This window comes from Sphaerodactylus townsendi, linkage group LG07, assembly GCF_021028975.2.
Source record: "Sphaerodactylus townsendi isolate TG3544 linkage group LG07, MPM_Stown_v2.3, whole genome shotgun sequence".
Lineage (NCBI taxonomy): Eukaryota > Metazoa > Chordata > Lepidosauria > Squamata > Sphaerodactylidae > Sphaerodactylus > Sphaerodactylus townsendi.
The window spans coordinates 67,808,663-67,816,508 of record NC_059431.1 but is presented as its reverse complement, the minus strand read 5'-3'; positions in this window follow the sequence as shown (position 1 = coordinate 67,816,508).

The window sequence follows — 7,846 nt, the reverse complement described above, 5'->3', positions numbered from 1 at the left end:
ATTCTACTACAAAGAGATCTAATTTCTGTGCAGGGCCAGATTGAGAGTCAACATCCACCCCCCATCCCCACCCACTGGCTGAAGGGCTGTAGTGGAGAGCTGGCTGGAAAGAAAGGCGGTGCTGCCATGCAGGAGCCCTAAAGACAAGGGCAGCCACTACCATGGTTCTCCTCTGCAAACAGCCAGCATAGGATGAACCCAAGAATCACTGTGTCTGTGCTGTTCTTTGGTGACCTGGTTGCAGTGTGTCTTGTAAGAAGTAGTGAATGTTGCCAGACTGGGCAAAGCTGGAGGCCAAAGTGCCCATGTTTCTCCTCATTGTTGACTTTGGCAAGGATGTACATAGGCACAGTGGCTCCTAGCTTCATCCTTGCAGCCTTGTTGGGCACACTGCAGAGGTGGACAGATGCCAGGAGATCCCCTGGAATTACAGCTCATCTCCTGACTACAGAGATCAGTTCCCCTGGAGCAAATGGACGCTTTGGTGGGTGGATTCTATGGCATTGCATCCACTGAAGTCCCTCCTGTCCTAAGGTTCCATCCTCAAACCTCTGGGAGTTTCGCAGCTTGGATCTGGCAGCCCTAACCCCCCCCCCCCCCACATCTTCCAACTGGTAGCTCAGCAGGACCTGACAACCCTAGCAGAGCTTAGGACAATGACATACTGGAATTTTCCCCATAAAAAATGGTCAATCTATTTTGGCAGGTAGGCCAGTGTATGAAGGGAATGCCAGTAGAGGAATATTTTTGTATACATACAGTTCTTCACATATGAAAAGATAGTTGAAATTGCTAGTAATTCCTGACTGCCTTGTTGTTTTTGGGCTCAGCCACACACATGTCATCAACAATGTGGATTGGGCCAAGGAAGCCTGAGGACACCCCCCAAGCCTCCCCCCTGGCTCCCAGCCGGCAGCCGGCAGTCCCTTCTGTCTTCGCCTCAGGGGAGAGCAGAATCAACTGAAACGCTCCGTCCTCAGCTCGTTTGGTTTTATAAGCATGGGGACTAGGGGCGGGGCTTGGGAAAGTGGTGCCCCGCCCCCTGAGCCCCGCCCCTGGTGTAGCGGGGGGGCACCCAGAGAACGACTGTCTCTGTGTGCCATTTTATAAGCACGGGGACTGGGACTTGGGGCAGGGCTTGGGAAGGTGGTGGCCCGCCCCCTGAGCCCCACCCCTGGTGTAGCGGGGGTGCACCCAGAGAACGACTGTCTCCGTGTGCCATTTTCCCACCATACACCTCTGGACTAGGGTTACTAACTCTGGTTTGGGTATGGAGCCTGGGAAGTATGTGGTTTTGTGAAAGGAATGACTTCAGTGCAGTATGATTCCATAGAGCACACCCTTCAAAGCAGCCATTTTTGGGGTGCATTAGTTGCAATTCTGAGTGATCTCCAGGCCCCACCTGGAGGTTGAAAACTGTATCTGCACCTGGAGGTATTGTACATCCTATCAATCAAGGCAATATTGGGGGAGATAAACCAAATGACTTATTGCAAGACATCAGCACATTTTCATGATGCAGCAGGGTCTTGGATTTTAATGCTGACAGCAGCTTTGTGTGTTTTATGTAGAAAATCTAAATCATGAGGTTATTCATCAGCTCTGATAGTAGGCTTTTGCAAGCTGTGAATTCATCCCCTCACATCTTTCCCTGAGAAAATATTCAACTTTCTCCCTCTTGTACATTACCCCAGAAGAATGAAAGAGGAAAACATGACTCTTTGGGACACTTTTGGCTGCCTGGCCTTGGCACAGCTGATATGATATGCCAATATACATAACCAAGAAGAATTGCATGACAAATGTGGGCAATAGTACAAAAACCAGGCAGAAAACCTCTTGAAGATGGTTTCTAAGCTCATCTCTTCTTGTCTCCCAGCAAACCCATAAATATATATTCAATAAATTGAATATAGAATAATGTTTATTGGAGGCTACTCTCAATATTTTGGGGTATTACATGCATTAATTTCACCAGTTCTTATCCAAAGAAAATAATTTTGCATTGAACAGTACTTGGAATTCTGCACCTGTCTGCTTTTCCTACTGGGGTCACCACATTCATTCCTTTCCCCTTTTCTTTCAGCTTTTATAAATGCTATTAACTTTTAACAAGCCAAATATTCCACTGGTGCATATAGAAAGCCTACTTAACCTATATAGCTGTGTGCAAACCTTCTTCCCATATTACTAACTGAGGCACCTGATGATGACCCATAAGCTTTTAGAATGAGGCCATATTTCTCCACTTACCAATTACCACCATAAAGTGAGAAATTTTGTTTCCACTGTAAATGCTGAGATAGAACAGGAGCAGAAAGCTGAAAACAATTCTGTGACACATTGAACTGTTCAGGTTTCTTGGGACATTTTTTACTGAAATTTCATTCTGAAAAATAAAACCACTTTGAACTTGTTCCTCAAGTTAAAATACAGAAGTAATAAGGAAAAACAATAAAAGCTGAATGTTGTCATGGGAGAAAAGAAGGGGCAAAGATTTTTTTAAGACTTCAAACTATGAAATGACATGCAATCCATTCTTTCTCAACAAGCTTTCCTAGTTTGAAATGTTATATCTGTTATAGTAAAATTGCTTTTCCAAATTATAATTTTAATCTTTTAAAATTTAATTTTATCACAAGTTTTTGTTCAGCATAACCAAGAATAGTTTGCAAAAATTCTGTCAAAGCTCCAGTCATTTCTGTAGAAGACAGGCTGTGTTTACTACAGTAAACTATGGTTTAGGAACTATGCTTTGATAGAATCCCAGGGGTTGCAGTTGGTTTATTAACTACAATTCAAACTGCTAATGGTTTGTTCTGATGTCTGAATATGCAAACTACAATTTGTGTAGTGTTACCTATTCTAGTCCCCTGACCCAGAAATGACAGTAAAGGGAGAATGTCTCCCTTGTGGGAGGTTAGATAAAAGTAAGACAAACCAGTATTTGTTATGCATGTGTAGTAGTATAACCAAGTTTGCAAAAGCCATAGTTTATCATAGCACCTAGATACAGATGATAAATATCTAAGCTAAATTAACCTGTAACTACCAATGCTGGGAGACAACATCATGGGACGGCCTTGGCCTCTGTTTCTTGTTGGCTACAACCCTTGCATAAACTTTGGAGAGTTCTGTAATAATATGGAGGCAAACACAAGTCTGTTCTCTGCAAGATAGTCAGCATCTTGCTAGCACGTATGGGAAAGAGGAAGGAAAAGTTGGTTCACATGTTACAATATATTGCTTTCTTTATTCAGAGAATTCATTTGCATTTGATGTTTGACTGGGTAGCTCACAAACCTCAGCTGCAGTGATCCATGGCAGAATTTTGGACTTTGCTTTGTGATAACCATTTTCTATCAAGACAGAACTACTATTCTCTCTAGTTCCTGTTCCCAGTTAATAATAGAAATGTTTCATGCAAGAGCGCTTGCTGAGAAGATCCTGTCACTGACAGATAATCAATGGCTTCCAACAGTAGGTCAAATCATTTCACAGCAGCATCAGTAACTGACACAAAAGGCCGTTTAATGTAGTCAATTTTAGAGTTCTGAGGACACAATTTTAACTTGCTATTTTCTCAAGACAGACCAATGTACATGGATGGCAGAGATGAAAAGGGCATGTGTGTCTGCTCAACAGTCAATTGTGGGGATCAGATACAATCATATAGCAGATTTGGTCCCCTTAGTTCATAAGTTACACTTTTCAGCTTTCCCCTTGCAATTGATGATAGTTTCTGAGTCACTAGCTATACAGTCTGCGTGGCTAGCCTGCATTATTGGCATGGGTATCCTAGAGAAAACAATCCTTGCATCCCTCCAGCCATGTACATCAATGTTTAGCAGGTAGGAAGGACAACTATTGTATACATATATTCAGATTTATTCTGTACAGCACAAAATCAGCCTGGGGTGGAAAACCTATCTGGAAATTGGCATCAGCCTTTAAAAGGATCATTGCACAGGAAACGCTGGTGTAAGATGTTACAGCATGAAGGTACAACAAGGTTGTAGGAAATTTAAAATGATAACAGTCTGGAGGCAAGGCCAAAGAAACAGATCCAAAGCCCAGAGCTGTAGGCAGCAGCAGAGCTGATGGCAATAATTATGGAATTCTGGCTTCTCTTTCTGGAGTAGCAACTGCTAGCTGTAAAATGGTCAGCTGCCATATTGTTTCCTAGATCTCTGGTCCAACATGAAGAACCTGAGAAGACCTGAAGCATCCAGCTCCAGAGGGAAATACATATTTGCAAATTAAGTAAATTTAGACAAAGTGGCAATTCAGTGCTAGGTCCATGAACGTCAATAATGTGTTCATAGCAAAGCTTTGCAACTGCCCAAATCCATAAGTTAAAGTTCTGCAAAGCTCAAAAACCGTCTGTTTACTTCACTTATTAAATCTGTACTACTGTGGCTTGTATGCACAGAAGGTTTCTGCAATTGGAAATATGGGGGACCCCCCCGCATTGGGATGGTCTCTTACACTAACTGTTTATTCTGTGCCACTTTTCTACTTATGCAAGGTGTTCTAGAAAGGGAAGTTCTAGGTGTTGCAGAAGATTTTACAGGGGCAGAACTACACTAAGTCTGTTGCAACTTGTGCATCACTGAATCCAAACCTCTGTGCTTGAGCTATGCAATACAGTCAAAAGTAATGTATTTGTGGGATAAACTGTATGGCCGTTTCCGCACGGCCAATTAACGACGGCCTGGGGGCGGTAAAAACGCCGCCCCCAGGCCGCCGTTCGCACAGGCGCCGCTGCTGCAACGCAGCAGCGGCGACCTGACTGCGCTTCCCTCCCCCCAGGGCAGCCTCAGGCCGCCCTAAACAACAACCCTTTAAAGGGTTGTTGTTGGGGAGGAAGCGTCTTCCCGGCGGCGCGGTGCGAACCGCGCCGCTGGGAAGACGCTGTCTTCGTTTCCGCCGACTTCACGGTGTTCCTCGCCGTCGCCTGTTGGCGCGTCGCAGCCTCGCCACACTCGTCCTCCGACCTCCAGGGGTCGGAGGGCAGCGTGGACGGGGCTGCGACGCCCAGCAGGCGATGACGAGGACACCGTGAGTGGGGCGGGGAAGGGGGAAGCGGCGGCTCCATGCGGAGCAGCCTGCCGTCTGCATGCGGAGCCGCCTCGCCGCCTGTCGTTTCCCTCCGCCTCGCTCATGCGAACGGGCTTGCGCCCCCACGCCGCCCGCACTCTTGGCGGCGTGGGGGCGCAAGGAGGCCGTGCGGAAACGGCCTATGTGATGCTGAAGCTCTGAGACTGGAATTCTAGATGTGTAATTTGGCCTTCATAAACAGTCCCAAGTGAGTTTGAGATGAGTTGGAGTTGTGGTGTTGGGGAAGGTAAATTTTAATTCTTCTTCCTGCACTGTAGTCCCAACTGGAAATAGGAAATAGGTTTGAAAGCTACAAGGAGTAACAATTCAAGAGAGTTGCAGGAGCCATGCGCACTTCAACCTTCTTAATGTCTAATATCAGTCCCCAGAATTGGTCTGAATATTTTCAAAGTCTATTTGAAGGAGATAATGTATCGGCCTTACAGAATGACCTGACAGTACTCAATCAAGTAGCACCTTGGCCCACAGTCTCAGTCTCAGAAACCAGACTATTAATTGCTCAGCTGAAATTGCACAAATCACCTTGCCCAGATCTAATGCCCCCAGATTTTTATAAAGCATTTCTGGACTGGTGGGCCCCCCTTTTGGGCTCTCTGTTTACTATGGTTGATAGTTCAGGTACTGTCCCGGGGTCTTGGGTAAATGCAATAATAACACCAATATTAAAAAAGGGTGACCACATGTCACCGGCTAATTACAGACCCATTAGTCTTTTATCTGTCTCCGGTAAACTTTATGCCAAACATCTGTTAAATAGGCTTTGTACATAGATTAATGATGGAAAAATCATTCACCCCGAGCAAATAGGGTTTAAAAAAGGCTGCTCTACGCTTGACCACTGTATGATCCTTAACCTCCTGTTATTAAAATACAAAAAAAGGGCATGATCTAAGATCTTTGCTGCCTTTTTGGACCTGAAAAGTGCCTTTGACTCAATTGTTAGAGAGTTGCTATGGCTTAAGCTAGCAGAGATGGGAATCGATCTTAGATTATTATTACTTATCAAATCTCTCTACTCAAACACAACCTGCCAGATAAAATGTACAAGCTCTGGAGACCTAACCCCAAGGATTCCCGTTGTGAAAGGTGTTAAGCAGGGCTGTGTATTGGCTCCAGTCTTGCTTAACTTATTTATTAATGATCTGGTACACGCATTGTCAGATGTTAACTCACATAGCCCAGTTCTTTCAAACAAACCCATACCACTCCTACTTTACGCTGATGACGTGATACTGATCTCTAGGTCTCAAGTGGGTCTTAAAAGGCTTTTTAGAAAAACTATGGAGTACTGTACATCTAACTTCCTATCCTTAAATCCAGAAAAATAAAAAATGTCATTTTTTCCAATGTGTTTAAGCCTTCCAGATGGCTTATCAATGGGATTAAGGTTGAACACTCCAAGTCCTTTAAATATTTAGGCCTAACCTTTCATCACAAAGCCACGTGGGCCAGACACAGAGACACTGCTATAAAAGGAAGCTATCACACTGCTTCAGCGGTGGGGAAGGGGATATGTCCCCGCAGCTCTAAAGGTTTTCAACTCCAAGGTAGTTCAGCAACTTCTCTATGGAGTTCCCCTATGGATAACTGCATGGAACAACTCAGTTGAAAGAATATAATCTGGCTTTCTCTACAAAATACTTGGGGTACCACACTCTGTACCATATGCTGTACTATGCTTAGAAACTGGTCAGAACCTACTTGAAACAAGAGCATGGCTGAATACATTCAAGTATTGGATCAAACTATGTTTTAACTCTGATGAGCGCAGTTTAACATATATTGTGCGCCCAGACCTATTTGCCTCTGAATTGTATCAATTTCTTAAATCAAAAATCTACTCTCTAGGTTTAATAATTGATGATCTCTGTATGCTGCCATCCAGAGAGATTCTGCAAACCTTAAAAAGCAGACTTCTAGAACAGGAATACCATATCTTGTTGGGGCAAGCAGATAAATCATGCTCACCTCTTTCTGTTGGAATAGTACCAGAACAGGGGCACATAGCCAAATATCTTGAACTATTAACTGAACCCCAACAGAGATGGATTATTACAAGGGCAAGATGCAATACTTTTCCATTGGCCATTACAAAGGGTCGCTACCTTTCTATCCCTCTCCAGGATCAGGTCTGTCCACACTGTAAAAACCAAGTGGAGACTCTTGCTCACATTATACTTGACTGTCTGAGATATGTGGGTATTAGGAATTTCTCTCATGGGCTGGTCTTAGACAAATCGGAAGGAGACTCTGACAACTCTGTTGTGGAGCTGTTGTTAAATAATACAGAGGCCGTGCTCTTGGAAAAAGTAGCAAAATTTCTTTTACAAGTGACAGAACTTTCTAAGTAATGTCCAATGCTAGATACAGTTTATCTGTCTGTGTTTTGAATGTACTTTTGATTTGTACTTCAGAAATGTCTGTAATGCTCTGAAGCCTATTTTAATATGCCTAATAAAGGTTGTTGTGTTGTGAAATAGGTTTGAATTTAGCTCCTGAAAGGAAATAAGGACAGGAATCCATGCTGTGGCTGCCTTTTTTTCCTGTTGGAATTGTAAAGACTTTGGAAGGAAGTGGTCAAGTTATTTCTTTTTCCCATCACTTGACCCTGCTTCATGTTGAATTCTCCTTTACAACTATTTTTAAGGCCAAACTATAGTCTGAAGCTCCAATTTGAGGTGGATTCTGCATGGGCCCCTTCAATGGCTTCCCACCAACATATATG